Consider the following 18,610-nt stretch of genomic DNA (forward strand, 5'->3'; position numbering starts at 1 on the left):
TGTGAAAATTCACTGGCGTAAGTACAAGGTGTAATTACACCAGTGTATTGTAATATTTTGCCATGTGGAAATATCTTGCACATGTTACTTCATATCTCCTTCCAGGAATGATGACTGGGTAAAAGCCGAAGGAATTGTTAAATAATCAGTTTCAGTTCAGCCCAGCTCGCGCTGTGCTCACCTGATTACTGTAAGCATTCCTGTAAGCACAGCAGGTAAGAGAGGCTTTACTGTTCCTCAGGTGGGCTGTGAACTTCCAGCTGGGTCCACCTTCGACCAGACCCTTGCAGATTCAGATAGAGTTCAGGTTCACTTCAGAAGGCCACCAGGGCGAGACCTCCCTGCTATATATCTGATTGCACAAGAAGCCTCAAGCACTTTAATAGTTTCACTTGCATAAAGCAGGAGTAACCACAGCAGTACCTATGGCCAGGATGAGGTCCACACGTAAAGCACCTGGGGACAGTGACCTGGTATTGGAAGGTGTTACAGCAACTCCTGCAATATTAAGCACTGACCAACTCAGGGGCTGAATCACCTGTAAGCAAGAGACAGGATGGACTCCAGCTCCATCGGAGCCTGTCAGGATTTAACTCTAGTAGCCAGTCTCGCGGCACTCGGTGCTTTCCCTCGTCCCCGGCCGCCACGACACCACGAGCGGATCCATGAGCGCCTTTTTGACCTCCGTAGGCCCCGAGGGCGGCCGAGCCAACACGGGTTGACACCGGGAGGGAAGGAGGCTGGGGGACAGGGGCTGAACGCGCTCGGGTTCCTTCCCCCCTCCCCTCCCCTCCCCTCCCCTCCCCTCAGGGCGGCCGCTGGCCGGCGGCGCGCTGCAGCGCTCCTCGCGGGGCCCGGCGGCGGGCGGTAGTTTGGAGAGGATCCCTTGCCGGGCCGGGGCGAGGAGGGGCGGAAAGCGAAGGAGCGCGAGCGCGCGCGCGTGTATGTGTGTGTGTGTGTGTGCCGGGTTGCTGCGCGCTGGCGGCGGGGCTGGGCGGCTCCGACTGCCTGACGCCAGCGAGACCGGATCGAGCCAGGCGCTGAGGCAGGGCCGGCGGGACCCCGCGCCGCCGGTAACGACAACTTCGCGTTACCCACCCCGCTCCCATCACCAGCCCCTCGCGCCTCTCCCCGTTTGTCGCGCCGGGAGGCGCAGCCTGCGCCGCTCTCCTCCTCCTCCTCTTTTCTCCTTCCCGCCGGGCCGGGCCGGGCCGGGAGCGGTTGCTCGGCGCCGCGAAGGGAGCGCAGCTCCGCTCGTCTCCCCGGCATGATGGCGTCCCTCCGGCAGCCCGGGGGAGACCCGGCGCCGCTTCCCAGCCGGCCGTTCCCGGCTCGAAGTTTGTGGGTAGGTGCAGCGTCGGGCCCGGCGGGAGGGAGAGCCCGGCTCCACCGGGAAGCCGCCCTCCTGCGCCTCGGCGAACGCGGGGTTGCTCCCGCGGCGCAGCCTCAGCCGTCCAGGGCAAGCTCCCCTTTGTGTTTGTGGGGAAAAGCCTGCCCCGGCCGGCCCGTGTGCCTGACCGGTGAAAGTGGGGGTTCTTTCCTCCTTCCTTTCTTTCCACAGCCCCTTCCCTTCCTTTTTCTTATTTTAACCTCCCCCCCTTTAGTGACAAATCTGTGCTTAGAGGTCAAGGAAAGTTCACTTAATTTTTTTCCTCCTCCCTGTTATAAGGTCTGAATGCATGAGATTTTCCCCTCTGCAATGTAGTTTCTTCATATACTCGGGCTCTACAGCCAAGCTGAATATAGATCTTTAAAGCTTATTATAACTTACTGGTGTGGAAATATTCAGTCATGCCTTCAAAAGGATTTGGCCAAATCTTGACTTTTTATTTTTTTAATAAACAGAAGTCATTTGGAGTTCTGAGTGAGAAAGGGTTGCTGTGCTTGCTCTTTTGTTAGTAGATCAATCTGAAGATGCATGGTCTGACCTTACAGTTTGCTTTTACGGTGTCTGAATAATTAGAGCTTATTCTGAACAATAAGACTTATTCGGGTGTATTTTAGGAAAAAATGATGCTTGCTGCATGTTAAAAACGTTAAAGTTTTATTTGGGGAAGAAGTATTGTTAGATCCAGGTGGGGAGGAGTAAAAGTAGATGTGTATTTCAGATACAACCAAATGGGAAAAGCTCATCACATGAAGCATGTCAGTGTTTAATAGATGTCAGCGTTTAAGGATACGGCATCTTGAAACTAATGTGCTTAGGTAAAAGCTGTGTTTCAAACATGTTATAGCAGGTAGTTCAGATCTCTTTTGCACCCAGAAGTCAACTTTATGTTTCGCCCCCAACAGTTATATGTGATTTTAAGCAGTGCTTGAGAGTAAGACTGAAAACTGCAACTAACCCAGCCCACAGACACCGCTTTTCTTTGCTGGCATGTGTCTGTAATTCTGCTTAGGCTTCATGTGGTTAACAGTGTGCACCTTGTCCTGTCAAACAATAGGAGCCAGTCATGTGAGGGAACCTGAGGTGTTAACATTGACTTCATTTTTTTTCTTTTATTTGTCAGTAACAGTAACTGCTGAATTATGGGAGATGAATTTCTATTTGCAACTGATTAATACTTTATTTTCCATAGAACCAACGAGCAGCGCTGTGAAGCTTTTTAGAGGTTCTCATTGGATTTTTAGTGCAAGTTTTGTGTGATCACTTCTTTACTATGACTGGAGGAGCATCATTATGAAAATGAAAGATACCTAGCCCTTTCTGAAGTTCTTGCTCTGGTCTTAGGAATGAAATCTTGCAGTTTACTTCAGGCTGTAAGTAGGCACTTGAGAGAAATTCTCTTGATTTGGGTGATCCAGAAACCTTCACAGCTACCAGAGAGGATTTGTTTAAGGCATGATCAGGTTACCCTAAGGGTAGGGATTTGTCCTTCCTTTGGTTTTGATCCCATCAACCATTGGATATGTAATCAAATACGTTTTTTTTTCCTACTCTGTTCAGTTTGTCTTTTTGTGTACCCTTGAAGATGTGATGATCCAATACATTTGAGAAAAGGTGACTGAATAAGCAGATGGAGATGTTTCTGTATAAATATTAACTATCAAATGTTTGAAAGCTGATGTTTGCTTTTCCTCTGTAGTTTGAACACAAAGTAAAGAGTTGAACATGAAGAAAAGCAATACAGAGGTTAATAAAAGTGCTGCTAGTATTTCTGTATATTGGGAAATTACTCAGATTAAATTATGAGTTTCTTTGCTTAGTATAAAGATTTAAATTTTAAAAAATGAAGGGGTTATGACCTCTTCCTTTTACTGAAGCGTGAATGCTTCAATATTACAGTGCATATTACATATAGCCAGTGTTCTGCTCTATGAAGCCCAAGCTGTGTGTGTAAAATAAAAGCTTATTTGAGTAGTCTCACAAGCCTAATGGAGGCATCATCTCAGCTTTATAAATAATGTAAGTTGTGTATAATGTGGAGTCCCCAGAGTCTGCAGAGAAAGCATCATTACCAGCCTTTTCAACCTGCTGGAGATCTTAAATTGATTTGCAGCACTAAACTGGTGCAAAATGATACATCAGGGTGACACAGGGTCAACCTGTAAAAGTCTATGATGTGAGCCCGTTAGTTCAGTCATCATAATTAAACTGTATTATGAGGGCAGCGAAGCAAGTGTCTGTGACATGTCCCGTTGTGCTTCAGATATGGGTGGTTGAAGAATCAAATACAGAGAGCACCGTGTGTATTATTTAACTTATGCAAGGAATAGTTGAAACTAAAGCTTGCGGCCCTGTCAGGAATAAACGCTGAACTAGTTTAGGTTGACTCTTAAACCTCTTTCTTGCAGTCACTGGCAACTGAAATAGATGAAGGCATGTGCAACTTGGAGATGTATGTGGGGGGAAGTGGTTGTGAGTGAATCTCTCTGAATTTTATATATCCTTTTCAAGCCTGAAAATCAGCTAGACTATACCTGCAGACTGTGCTAGCTGTTATTAAAGGGACAAACAGGCATTTCCTAGTATTTTTTTCCTACTAAAGTTTGTAACAGCCTTTTGAAGTGTTCCTGCAGATCTGAGTTCTTGTGTAAGACAGAATTCTAGTCATATCTTGAACTATATGACCAAATTTATTTTGGAACAGAGACTGTAATTTTGAATATGGGTTGGCATAGGTCACTGCTCTTCTTAGTGAAGAGTCTGTGGCTTTGGATTCATATTTCATCTCTAAGTAGCTTAGGAAGTTGCATGCCACAGATAGTAAAACCTTTATTATATATCAAACATCTTAGATCTTGTTGTTTCTGCTGATAAAATCACTGTGCAGTGTTTTAGGAAAAGCCTGCTAAAACTCCTTCTTTCTGCTAGTCAGTGTGCTGCTTGGTGATTTGAGTTTTGCATGTGTTAGTGGTTAAACCAACTTCTTACACCTGAATTCATGTGAAATCTGCACTGGATCTCCTGAGCTTCTCCTAGCCAGGAAAGAAACATCTCTTGGGTATAGTCACCAGTGTAACTAAAAAAAAATAAATAAATTTTTTAGAGGTATAAGCAGAGAAAATAAATGGTCACTAATGGCAAGAGATGTGCTGCTCTCCAAGTTCAGTTGCATCTTGATAGCATGTGCTTTAGCTAAGGTGCTTTCTGACTGGGAGATAAAAGAAAGCTCACTTTCGGGTGCAGTGTCTTATAAAATCTGTATATGGAACTTTTCTGCTGTGTCAATGCATATGAATAAATGGAACTACCTTATTGAAGAGAGAGCTATAAAATCAGATTTTACATATTGCTTTCTAGTTAATAGATTCTACTGTTTTTTGTTTGGTTTTGTTTGGTTTGAATTTCTGGTTTAGGTTTTGATGACAAACTCACCCAGTTGTGCTTTCAGAGTGGGTAAAGGTGTGTTGTGCACATAAAAACTTCACTTGTTTTCCTCCAGTAGCTGCAGTCACTGGCAACTGAAATAGATTTCAGTTTTTTTGAGGTATACTTCCACAGGCTTTTCTTCTGTGTGTAGCAGTGTCTCAAAAATTTTAATGCATACAAGTCTTAATAGTTAAAAGATGATATGCAGTTCCTAGAAGTTTACATTTGAAGTTACTGAATAGAAAATTTTAGTTTAAAACATAAACACCAAGTTAGCAAGTGTGGCTTGAAATGCTGGTGACTTAAAGGATTTCTGCGCAGGCATCTTGGACTTCTGTGGCTATTTTGCCTAAGCTACGATGGTGTGACTTTAGAACAGCACAGAGGATTTTTGTGTTAGAACAGTGTTTTCTGTTTGGGATGGGAAAGAATTTATTTTAAATCGATACTTGGTAATTGCTAGAGTTGAATCCCTGCAGGCTGCCCTATAACTGTTTCCATTAGAATGTCACTATTTTTCAAGATCCAAAATAAGCAGAGAATATGTTAGATTGGGCCTTTTGTGAAGGGCTTTGCAGAGGGTGGATTCAGGGGTGAGGAGAAGGACACTTCTGGCTGCTAATGGCTGCCGCAAAGATCCTTATCGTCCTCAGAGGACAAATGTTAATTTGCATTACAGAAGGTTTTGGGGTTTGTGTGTATTTGAAAGGGGGGTGTCTTTGTTTTTTAACTGAGAAGCCAAGCATTTCATAAAATAAACAGGCTAATTTCAAGGAACTTAAAGCGTTCTCCAGAGTGAACCCAGATTATACAGGATTTCTCTCTCCTTCAGCTTTATGCCTGTATGTATTGGCTTTGGAAGTGCCTCCTGGTTGAATTAGGAACAAAGATTGAGCACACTACCTCTAATTAGACTGTGTGAGGTCAAGCATTCAGTGCAAGTATGGCTGAACTCTGCTGAGTTGTGTGAATGGCTCCGCGTTTATTTATGTTTTATTTTGATGGAGGAGGGAGGATGTGTATCAGGTACTGTGGCACTGGGATTATGATGGTGGAAGTGTTGTACAGCTGTGTGACCATGGTGCTGCCCTCTGATAGCACTAGTGTGTGAGACACAGCTGCTGGGTTGAGCTGTCGTTAAGTTACAAAGGCCTTTCTGCAAGTACAGATTCCTTTACTCAGTTGTACTCTTCTTGCAGGTGCCGTGTCTTGGGAAACTGCATAAAAGCTGAGTTCAGATCAAAAGTTGAAGCTTTTTTTCCCTCTAGACTTGCAAATGCAGGGAACTTGACCAGTACAGCTATTCTGGTCGCTTGGACAGTTCAGTCATTCTAACATAGATCTGTAATTGTTCTAGACTATATATCACTTGTATTTCAAAATGAGATACCCACTTGGGAGACTGATATTAGATGTCACCAGTCTTTCTCATTTTAATCTTTCCCACTTTTTCCCCTAGCATGCACAGGCAAAGTCTAGAGTGTAGGGAGGGAAAAAATTATTTTTAAACATGCATCTATATAAGTAATTATATTTAGGCACTGTTCAAAGCAGTATCATCTGAAGACAACTATTATGTTGACTTGGCATGTAAGTAAATCATTAATGTGGTTCACCAGTGATTTCTGAAGCATTATTTTATATTTCTGTGCTTACAAAGGGAACACTCATCCCAGTATGGCAGCAGATGAGGCCAAGAGTCAATATAGACAGTCTGAATTCTAGCATTTAATGGTATTCAGAAGCATTTAATTTGGAAGTTTTTGTCATTGAAATCATTAAAATGCCAATCCACATCAAAGTGATGTGTGGACTGTTGGTCCTGTATTGGGTAACTTGGAAGCAATATACCCATTAAAAATTTTTGTACAATGCTAAAGTGATTATAGATAGAATTGCAAGTTTTCACTGTCTCCTTGCTGCTGTCCCCAGCATGGGTGTAGGGTAACGTCTGCCCTGCAGCTTTGACTGGTGGACCTTCGCTCAGTACTTGGTCTGATCTATTGTTTGAGGGGAAGCTGAAAATGTATCCTCTAAATACAGATTTTGTGCAAGAGTAGAAGTTGAATTTCAGGATTTACAGCATTACAGTTTCTTCTACAGAGGCTGCAAGACTGATGTACGGTTTAAAAACTTGTGTAGGTAAGTGAAAACAAAAAAGTGTGTGTGCACACAGAGCTAACATCTTGACACTGATGCAGCAGGTCAAAAAGTCTTCAATGAATTCAGAGAATTCTTTATGTTCAAATTGCTTGGGACAAGCAGTGACTGTTGTTGATCATACTTCTGCTTGCTTTTCTTTGTCACATTGTTAAATACCAGGAATTACTATCTCATTTGTCTGTGTTTACATGAAAGACTGATTTACTGAGAATATCTTTCTTGTAAATAATTTCATATTTTTGATTTCAAGCATTTTAAGGCATTGACAATAATAGCAGCATTCTGTCTGGTGTTGTGTGATGAAACCAGGGTATGAGACTCTTGAGGACACCTTATTCTTATGCTGGTATGTATATAGGGTTATTCACACTTGATAGTTATGCTGTTTGTCCCTGTGCACGTGTGGGTGCCTAAAATAACATTCACTGCTGTTGCAAGTTAAGTTATTTGGATCAGATCAAAGTAGACTAAACCTATATATAGTTGGGAAGAGCTTGTAAATTCATCAAAGTGTGTCTATGTAATACTATTTATACATAAATATTTAAATACTGTTTAAATGCTTAAAAGCATAAAATCAGTTTTAGTTAAAGATTAAATAAATAACTAGAGATTCATGTTGCAACAAATTGTGGCTTCCACTTAACTGTGTTTCTACGGGAGATAGGAGAAGGAAGTGTCTGCTGTTTGGTCAGATGCTGTTAGTGAGCTGCATGGTTGACTTAATTCTAACGATATATTTCACCTTTGTACCTGTTAGGTTTCATTTGAATATTGACATAAGAGGAATTAATCGAATGTCTTTGCAGACTTAAGTGTATCTTACTAATAAGGACTTTCAGCTGACATGTTGGGAGCAAAGTACGTGGCTTGTAACTAGTCGTATTTCCAAGGCAGGGGAAAGAGGGCTCAAAAATTTTTTCCAAGACAAATTTGGAAGAGTGTGTGTGTGTGAGAGAGAATGGAAGATAGTGTGGAACTGGCACATCTCATGTTGTTTCACTTGATGGAGTAATTCTCTGTGGTGTCCATGTAAATTAGAAAGCTAAAGAATAGCAAAAGTGCGTGGGTTGGGGTTTTTGTGGTTGTTCTTGTTTGTTGGTTTTTAACTCTGTCCTTTTCTTTCTAGCTCTCTCAAGGTGTTGCAGAACAAACTGCTAGTGTTTTGGTAGGACAGAAAAGTTGGCACCTTTGCTCACTGTTGGCCAGTTGTTTTTTTTTCCAAGGGCTTCTGAGCTGCATGCTATGAAGCAAGTAAGTTACTTCCAAGTTAGGCCACTAGTGCCGACTTATGAGTGTAGATTCTGCTCACAGGTCCTGGGAGACAAACATGACAAGGGTTAGTCATGGTTACTTAAGTTACCTGGTGCTATAGTGGTCAGGATGGTATAGGAACCTCTATAGATCAGTAGCTTTCAGTAGCTCACAAGCAATGAAAAAAGGGTTGGAAAAGTGTCTTCATACCAGGGCTGTATGTGAAGCAAGGTGGCAGTGGTGAGGACTTGCATTTGAATGGAATGAATCCATGCGAGAAGCCAAGCTTCAAGGCTACAAGCAGTGGAGGAAGGATGAGCGATGCAACTCAGGCTTCTGGATGCTTTGAAAATATTCTAAAATATTCTAAAAGTTACACAAAATTTGGAGAGGGATTATTTCTCACGGTTTTGTCCTCTGCTTTGCCTTCTGCTCCCCCTTGTTTGGATTTGAAATTCTTAAAAGTAGTACTTGCTTAAGTATAGTACTTACTGTTAAGTTGATGGGCAATTTTTAACAGGACTTGGTGAAGTGGTCAAAATCAGGGAAACAGTGATCTGATTGAGATTTTTATCATTATTCATGAGAGTCTATTATTTGTAGAATTACTTTAGAATCACTAGAATATTACTTTGAAAAACAGTTCTTCTGTGACTCTGCTGTGCATGGCAAATAGAGCTCGGGCCCTACCTCTACCTGATAGCAGTTGATGTGATTCTGTATTTGTGCTGAGGCAAGCAGAGTTCTATCCAGTTTTCCTGGAGCAGTTGTTTTTTTGATGTGGACCAAATTCTTGTTTTTAAATTATTAGCACGTGGTTGTGTTGATAGCTTGGCAGAATCATAGGGTGGTTGAGATTGGAAAGCTCATCTGGTCCAGCCCCCTGCTCAAGCGTGGCCACCTGGCTTGCCCAGGACCATATCCAGATGACTCTTTTTATCCAGTTGTATGACAACAGCATTATTGTTTTATCACACCAGTAATGAAAGTAGATTTGAAATTTACCCTGACCTTCTCATAGATATGATGGCTTCAGGGATTGTTAAATGCCTAATATGATTACAGTGGTTTAATTTTAAATGTATAGTTTTGGGGAATTCCAAACACATCTAAAGTGTGTGCTTCCCTGCACAGGTTGGAAAGAGGGAGATGAACACAGACTCAACTTGTGTGGCTCTACTGAGGTCTCACCATGGATCTCCAGCATTCAGGAGCAGAGTTTTATCTCGCGTCACACAATCTCTTGGTCTTTCCTCTTGCTGTCAGATGCTTCTGCCTTTTTATCACTGAGGAGATAGGTAGATAGCTAGAATGCACAGACATTGGTTATGTCTTTGCCCGTGTTCTGCTAATTATCTGGTGAATGTCGTGATTTTGAAAAATGTGAATTTTGACCTTGCTGAATGTCTTGGAAAACTTGGCTTATGTACAGGTTGCCATCTTGGGTATTACAGTTTCCCATTTTGCATTTTTTGACCACTACTGGCTTTACAGTCTGCCATACTTAATAATAGGCCCTTTATTACCCATGCTAGCTAGTGTCAGTGTTAAATGCTTCCACTTGGATGTGGTAGCCAAATAAAAAATCTTTGTCTTTATTAACCTAAAACCTTAAGATAATGTAATTATAGCTTCTGTAATGTGTCATATCAGATTTTGTCTGGAAAATATTTTAGAAATATTCTCATCTTAGAACTCTGTGGTGTGTGGTATTTTTTTGACAGATGAATAGAGAATAATTTTTCTTTTTGCTGTAGTTTGCTGTCTGGTTACCTGGAACAGAAGGCAGTGTTAGCAGCAGGGGGGGTGAAGTGCTTCCTAGGGTGGTTATTCAGAACCTGCTGGGGCGGAGCTCATTGCTCTGGGGATGAGATGAGGTTTTGCAAATTGACTAAACTACTAATGTCTGAGTGTGAGCTAATCTTTGTCCGGGGTAGCATGTAAAATCAGAGGGGTGGCAGCTCCACGAGATGGAGAGAACTCTTAACAGTCTGGCTCCTCTCAGCCTCAGCCACAGATTTCTTTGCATATGCTGGCTGGGTGACTTGGGTGCTTACCCTGCTCTGAGCTGTTCCAGCTGTTCTGCTGAACCACAACAGTGGTGGTGGTGTTGTTGTTTTTGCCAGGTTAGGAAGGTGAATTGGCCAACAGAATGTAAGCAGATGGGAAATTATGTTGGGAGTACCAAAGCTGGCACAAAGGAGTAAAGGGAAACCTTTTCTCTTTGGGTGGGAGCAAGCTGTTGAGCTGCTCATCTGCTTGTGGAACTGTGACCTTGCTGGCCCAAGGCAGCTGTTGAAGGTAGCCAGTTACAGACGATCACTGTAGTACTCCCAGATGAAGACTTCCTTAATACGCTTGCCAAGGAAAGGTCTAATTTACAGGTTTTTTTCCCAGATACTTACGTTGGTGATTAGCACGGTGAGGTTAGACTGCCAACAGTTACGTCAGCCACAAAGCCCCAGTGTAGTTACATTGGCAGCAGAACGACAGTGATTAATGATACAGTATATTTTATGAGGGGGAGGGAGGATGGATGGGAAGGAACACTTGAACAAGCTTTTCTGTTGAAGTACTGTTCTGCTGGTATAAACTGCAAGCTATATTAGAAATGTTTTTCTGGTTTAATGCAACTGTATAAGCACAGCACATCTAGTGCATGTATGAGACAGGACCAGTGTTTTTTCTTCATGGGGAAAAGAATGTCCCCTAACTTCTTAGTAGTGGAAACCTATTTTTTCCTCTTTAGAGGGTGAAAATAAATGGAAACAACTGGCCAACCAGTACTGTTAGCAGCATTATCAAGAAAGTAAAGAAAAGCTAAATATTAAATCCATTAGAAACTCTTCTGTAAAAGCAGGGTGATGTTTCCAGAGGTCACTGCCAGTGAAGACAGTTAGGGCACCTGAAGCTGATACGTGCTGTAAACTAGTGCACTGCTTGCGCATCTTCTGGGTTCTGCACCACTGTGTAAGTCACTTTCAAGCTTTTTGGCCTTCAAACCACTTTTCTCAAAAAAAAAAAAAAAAAAAAAAATTAGAAAGCACTTGTTTTAATGAGATAGGGTAAATATATTTAAACCCCCTTTTTCTTGTTACTGCTAGCTGTTTAACATCTTCCAATACTGCACCTTTGTAATACATTTCTTCAAGGAATCAGACTATGTATAAATTTAAAATAGAAACTGAAGTTTTTTTCCCTAGAGGCAGTGCTAGAGTGATTTATGTTCTTGCTGAACTCCCTTGTAACCTTCCGTTATGCGGGAAGTTTTTTTACTCTGACTTGGCTACGGGCTTCTTTGAAATTTTGTTCTATGCAGAAAGCATCAGCTAACTTAACTGGCATTAGCACTCCAGAGCTGTTTACTGCGGTTTACTGGATAACTGTTCACTTTGCCGTTGTCCCCACTAGTTTATCAGCTGTGACTTTTGCTCATGGTCAGACCCAATATATTTCCTGTGATTTGTGAACTGGGAGCATTGGTGGCAGGCTGCTTTAGCTGAAGTCTTGTATTTGTGAACGCAGGCAGGTTTCCATCACACCTTTGCCTGGCTTCTTGCCTTCCCTGACTTGGGACACAAGGGCTCTCAGTCTTCTAGGCCAGCAGTCAGGGTTATTTGAGCCTAAAGGCTTGTTATCTCAGAAACTGGGGAGTACTGGTTTTAGTCCCAGAATTAAAGGCTTAATTTAGATTGCTTCAAGCCAAGTAATCTGAAATCTTCATGTGCTCTTTTTGTGCACTGGCTTTCAGCCTGAAAGTAAGTAGTCATGGAGAGTTGTAAGTTCTCAAAGTTCATCCTTGCAGTCTGGCTCAGAAGCGTGTTTGGGGCTTGGATTCCTGTCCTCTGTGGTAGGATGGCTATAACTGTTCAGTAGCAGAATGTAGTGGAAAATTTAGAAATTTTATGGCTGTTTTAGCTTTCCTACTGACAACCTCACAGAACCTGTCTGTGGTGTTTGGGAATTACTGTGTCTTCTTGTCTCAGCCGTAAGGTTGCAATACTGTAACTTTGCAAAACCTGAATTTTGAAACTTGAAACTGATCTTGGAAAACTATTGTGGAATGAATAACAAGTTGCCTTAATTCCATATGCAGAATCGTATAGACTGTTATTAAAAAAAGCTTGCAGATAAAGAAAGGGTACTGAGTAATTCTTTATGTGGCTTGATTCCTTTTCCAAAGCCATAAAAAGCTTACAGATAACCAGGGGATCAGATAGATAAATTACAGCCATTTTCTCATATTGTAAAACTTCCGTATTTTCAGTAAGCAATGTAGGAGGATATCTCCCACTTCCTTTCAAGTTATGCAGTTCCTAAGTGCTGTATGAATTATCAGTTCCTATCTGTGGGTTGAGGCCTTTGTACAAAACCCTCCAAAGCCTTGATCTCAGGAATATGAGAAAACGGTTTGACATGAGATTCTGCAGATGTTCTGGCACAGGGCTGCGACAGCTGCTTTTGCCTCATCCCACAGTTTTCTTGGAGCTTTCTGGCTCCTCACATATGGGCACTCCCTTGTTTTGCCCTTTCAGAAGAGTGACTTTTTGGTTTGTGCTCAGCTGTTCCCTGTTGGCAGTAGGTTGGAGGCACTTTTGTTGGCTGTGGTGAGTGTGATAGTGCTGGCACATACTTCAGCCTCAGTCCTGGTGCCTTTGCCTTCAGGCCCCTCATTGCAGTGGTCAGTTCAAGAACTGATGCTCTAGCTCAGGGCAAGCTGCCTCTGGCTGAATGACTTGCTGCCCTCTTCCTCTGTGCTGTGAAGGTGTTGCTTGGGGGAATGGTGTGTGCTCTCACACAGTTGTCTCGATGCTGTACTGCTAACAAATGTTTTGTGCCGATGGTCACCTCTGTGGCTTTCTTTGTCTAATACTTGCCTCTCGGTCAATAGCTTTCAAGAGGTTTGTTCTCTATTTGTTAGCAGGAGAAGCTAAGTCTTGACCTGAGAAAGTGGCATGCCCAAGGGAAATGGGAGCTGAGTCTCCTGAGCAGCAGCCCGACGCTCTTCATGACAGTAGTCCTGCTGACAAGGTTTTACAGGCTCAGGTATGGCAGGAAAAAATTGCACTGATAGCAAAAACAGTTGCAGTCAGTAGACTTGTTTAGATTAAAATGATCCTGAGAACAGAGCTTTTGGGCTTTGGACTTCATTGGTGAACCAACTATCATCTGGAAGGTTGCTGCCCTCCAACGACAATGAGATGAGATACCTGTTTCGTTCCAAGTGTGCCTGCAGGTTCAGGGAAAAGCTAGTGCTCTTAATGCCTGGTCTACAGGTGAACCAAGAATTCTTCCTTTGGTTCCAGAGACTTAATTGTCTGATGGAAAACATTTATAAAAGTAAGAGGCCATGTAGATCCTTTCATTCTAGTGTGTCAATAACTTTATTCTTCCACGAGTATAGGTTTTAGTATTGGAGAAATTGTACCTTAATCTAGGATTACACTGGGGTGTAGTTGAAGGCAATTCAAGTTTTTAGCATAGGCTCAGACTTGTACCTCACATGCCAGTAAAGGCCTTGATCAACCTAGATCTGGGCTTGCTGGTGTATTTTAAACACAAACCTGAAGTTGCCTTGACCTGATCATCAGGAGGATCCCTACAAATTTGTATTTGGCTGGAAATAGTAATCTTTAAAGAGTCTCATTTTCTTGTGTGTAAGTGGCATCTCTAAATACTGTGATCTTGGCTCCTTCCATTTGTAAAGGGTCTGTTGAGTTCAGGTGGCTTGACGCATACCAAGATACTCAAGGGAATCTGCTGTGATGTGGTAGTGCATCTCTGCTCACAGGGGCCAGAAACAGTCTGGGTTTTGTGTCATCTGAAGTCCAGTCCCTGTTTTCAGCAGGCCACTAGTCATATGCTGCAATGATTAAAATCTGGCAAATCTTCATGTTTGTTTTTGGGTTGTACTAACTTGGTTTGGAAAGCTGTATCATCTTTAAACACTTACTCTGTCCAGAATGGTATTTGTGAATTGCAGGACACTTCACAAAACTTAACCTATATGTTTCGCTTTGCCTCTTGACATTTTAAAGACATGATAAAGGTACAGTGCTTTAAAGGTCTTCTAAGGGGAAAAAATAGCTCCTTAGTTTTTACAAATAAGGCAAAAAGTAGGAAAGCTAGAGAGATCCTTTTAAAAAAGTAAAGCATGCATCTCATGAAATGCATTGAAATATCTTCAGTATTGGCAAACTGAAGAGGCTCTTCTTATTTCAAGTACATAAATGGTGGCTGGGGGACTTATGTATAAGAGGATTAACTGATGTTTATTTTAATGATGTTCCTTTTTGGTTTCGTCAGTTTTTTCTGCTTTGTTGAGGCTTGACCTTATACTGTTTCTATTACTGGATAAGTAATTTTTCCTCAGCTTTTGTTGTCTCTCGCTTTGGCGAAACGTTCTGCTCTAAAGCTGGGGATCTTGAGCTGTAATTTAACATCTTTACTTAATCTCTGATAAATGAGGTCTGGGTCACAGTCTTTAGAAGTGGTCTAATGCAGCTGATGTAACTGTATTGGCGCATGCTCTTGGTAAAATGAGTCATTTGTAGGAGCAGTGGCTTGCATAAGCTGAGCATAACTGGAGTGCATCTAGTGGGGTTCCCTTCTTAAAAAATACCCTGTTGTGGCACTACTCTGGTTGGGGCTGACAACCCCCTTTCTAAGTCCATGCAGCCTGTGCTAGGCTTTGCTGTTCTGTGAAGATGAAAACCTGTCTTGCCTTTTATGAGCTTTACTCAAAAATCTCGATGCCTGGGTGGTGAGGGGCATTTTTTTTTATTGTTGTTTTAAAAGGTTTATGTTGCAAGTAGATGTTTTAACTGTTAAAAAACTCCACAACCTGAATCCCTGAAAGTGACATGTCAGTAAATTTTCCCCATCTCACCTGTGAAGGAAGTTCCTCCCACCCTGTGCTGATGAATTGGAGGGAAATGCTTTTTTCAGCTGATAAAAAGAAATAAAATTCCATGCCCTTCCCAAAGGAGGAATTCAACAATTGGACAAGTGGTGTGGGACCATGTGTTGGTTTGTAAAAGGATATAGTTTGTAAAGATGTTTCCTTTGATGCCTGTGATGAATATGGATGTGTTTCCGTTGGAGAGGGTTTTGATTAAATTATGCAATTAGAGCTGACCAGACAGATCTAAATATAGGAAGAGGTTTCAGTTATCCTGCCTTTGTGTGTATTAACACACCCACACAGATGTGTGTTTGTTATTGTTGTAAACAACACCTGTTTTCTAAAGACAGTTCAAAAAGTCAGGAAAGGGAATGGTCTTTGTGGAAAAAGGGAGTTATGCAGGAGTTTTATGATTAAAGGGAAAAAACCTCCACTGTTTTCCTCAGCTTTTTGACCTTTTAGAAAAGGACTTCCAACTTTAATAGCCAGCATAGTCATGGCATCTTTGCGGATATCCCATGTTCACAAAGCTGTAGCCAGTTCTCCAAAGCTGGCTATTGGTTGTCCTGCATTTGTCAGGATATGTCCTGTGTCATCTAACAATGCTGACCAAGCTCCTTGCGCACTTCTGTACTCCATAGTGCTCCTCATGCCTGGTGGGACAATGTGTGGAGTTAAATACCGACCAGCACAAGAGGATAAACCTCCCCCAAATTTCACAATGAAATATCCACTGGGATGGCTGGTAACTCATTTGGTCTCTTGACAACTGTTCAGATAACTTTTTCTTTGTAATGTTTTGTCTTAATTCAAGAATTTCTTTTGAGTTCTTCAGCTTGGAGAGAGTGTGAAAAATGGAGATAATTTTCTTCATAGTATTAGGGGGTAGGGCAGCACACCTCATGAACACCAATATGGCAAGTTTTGTGGTTCACAGCATTTTATTCATTTTGTAGGTTATTTTAGTGAAGCTCATGGTTTTGTAATCCCACCTGTGCCAGAGTTTTGACTGAATCATCAAATTACAGTTCCTTCCTGACTTCAGTTAAAATATTAAATTGCTGTGTGAGAGTTATCTTTGATAACACATTTGATTTAGTCCCAACTGCTTGCCAACACCAGAAGGGATTTGTCCACACCTGGGTGTACCTTTTGATGTATCCTACTTGTACTAACCCTGGTGTGCACTAGGCTTACCCAGCTTCCTGACCAAGTAATTTGGCAAAGTTGGTGTGAGATTTTTTTCTGTAGTCTTGGCAAGTCAAACTAGCATGGCAAGGACACGAGTGTTGAAGGAAGAGCTGGCAGTTTGTGCCCTTGTGGAGTCCTGTGTTCATCTGAACACAGGAATGCGTAAAATTCAGCAGTGCAAGCTAGCAATCTACCATTGTTTCTCAACTCTGGTGAGAACTGTATGATTTGAGGATCTGGTGATGATTTAAGAGGCTTTATGTGTTAAGTGTTTCTTGTAAACAGTCAGGAGCTGTGCTTTAATGAAGGTGTAAGTAAGACTCTTGCAAGATGTGTTCAAATTTGTTTTCAGTACAGTTTTTAATACATCAAAACAGTTGCAAAGGCATTGTGAAGAAGTAATCTTAATCAGAAAAAGGGCAGATTTAATTCTTGATGCATCTTTTAACTGGGAAAGCACCTTTGCTATGTTCTTTTCTCACAATTATGCATTTGTTTACAAAGATTTATGCCATTTTAGTGGAATTGTAACACAGGATTCAGTTTCTAATGTATATGGAAACTTGGTGTTTTCTCTGGAGATGCAGCAGTGAAGACAAAAATAAATCTTTCATATCTAGTAACTTCAATTTGAGAAGGCAAAGTACAAATCCAGAAAACCTGTAAGAATTTGCTGCTGGTTTACACTTGTAATTGGCATAATGGAGACTTCCAGGACAAGGACCTTGCCTGCCACGAGCTGAGTGATGTAGATAGAGGAAAAGCTGTGGTTCATTGTAGAAACTGGCTGGACATTGTGTACTTGGTTTGAGCTGTGGTGAGCATTGTGAAGGAGCTGTCAGATAATGATAGTATGAAGTTATTTCTTCATGCTCTGGAGTAATAGGGCAGTGGGGGTTTTATTGTTTGGGTCCCTGTTGCCCCACTCGTCTCTCTCAATAAAACATAAACTGGCCCTACTCCCTCATTTTGACAGAGTGGTGAATCTGCTCTTTGGTGCTCAGGTCACACTCGGAACTCATGGATTTGATTTGTCTTATCAAGTAAGTTAGAAGTTGTACAAGTCCTTCTAAAGGCAAATGTTACTGCCCTGTTGAGAACATCTAGGTGTTTCTTACAGAAAACTGTAGGAGCTGCTGTTACAGTTAGCTGGGGTACAGTCAGTACCTGCTCTTTACATGACACTCTTACTTTCCTACCGCCTGCTGAACTAAAGGGTGCATGTAGGTACCTAAAAGGATTTTCTCTGTGGGCTGAAAAATGATATATGGGAGGTTTTCTTGGAAGGGCAATCCCTCAGGCAAATAGCGTGAGCAGTGATCCTAGGGGAGGTTTCACAGACCTGGGTTTTTGGTTTCTCAGGATCCAAGGCAGAGGCTGCTTCACAGAACAGGCTGGAAATACCCTCCTTGCTGTTACTGGGCATAAGTAAGGGAGGTCTGTCTAATGCAGCTTGAGGGGAAAAGAGCTGCCAGCTTCCAATAAGGATGTTTAAAGTGTTTCAACACCAGTATGCTCCTCTTTCCTCAAATAATATGATATGTGTTAGAAATTAATACAGAATGACATATTTGTTTTCTTGAATTCTTTCTGCCATGCCAAGAAGACACATTAAAGAGTTAAGTTTTGGTTTTCTTCTTCTTCTCCTATTTCAGAAATACAAGGGAAGCCAAGTCAGGTTCTGTATAAACTCTCTAATGAGTTCTGCAGTACTTTGAAATGAAACTTGCTTTCTTTTGCGTGTGTATTGTAATGCCACTGAGGCTTCTACTGGATTTCTGTGCATTTTTCCAAGATGAGCAAGATCTGATCTTCTACTATAAGAAGGTGCAAAGAAAGAACCCTTTGATTAAAACCAAAGTAATTCATCAGAAGACTCTGGACTTTTGTTTTGCAAGTCACATCTCTTGAAGAAAGAAATCAAAGCTTTTTGCTGCTCGCTCTAGAGAATAGGGAGCCAGAGGAAGTTAGTGCACAAGCTTTGTAACACATTCTAGCATTACAGCTGCTTAGACTGCGTGCTTAGTAAGACATAGAAATTGTACTTGCAGGAGTAAAGTGACAGCTCCTTGGCTTCTATGCCAAAATCTGATCTTTTTTTCCGTTTGTAAAAAAAGCTCTGAATACTGTACTGAGTACATGAGTTGCTGAAAAGATGTGTCTTTGAGAGAAGGTAAGTTACTAAGTATTTTTGAAGAAGCAAATTAAAATCTCTCTGCTTGTTATTCCTTTATACTGTCAGTAAGTAATGGACTCTGGGAAGAGATACATTGAATAAGTAAGAT

General features: G+C 41.7%; 1 protein-coding gene across 3 annotated transcripts in view; it reads left to right on the forward strand.

The window, feature by feature from the left end:
- Positions 1–864: 864 nt before the first annotated feature.
- Positions 865–18,610, forward strand: part of SMAD1 (SMAD family member 1) — a 49,552-nt gene continuing 31,806 nt past the window's right edge. The window contains exon 1 of one of the 3 annotated variants that reach the window (XM_065688093.1): positions 865–1,073. The gene's annotated coding sequence lies outside the window, so the exon portion shown is untranslated. Of the gene's footprint in view, positions 1,074–1,097; positions 1,346–18,339; positions 18,499–18,610 lie in introns of those variants that run through there. The other 2 variants (XM_065688096.1, XM_065688103.1) reach the window with 2 other exon arrangements.

This window comes from Lathamus discolor, chromosome 1, assembly GCF_037157495.1.
Source record: "Lathamus discolor isolate bLatDis1 chromosome 1, bLatDis1.hap1, whole genome shotgun sequence".
NCBI lineage: Eukaryota > Metazoa > Chordata > Aves > Psittaciformes > Psittacidae > Lathamus > Lathamus discolor.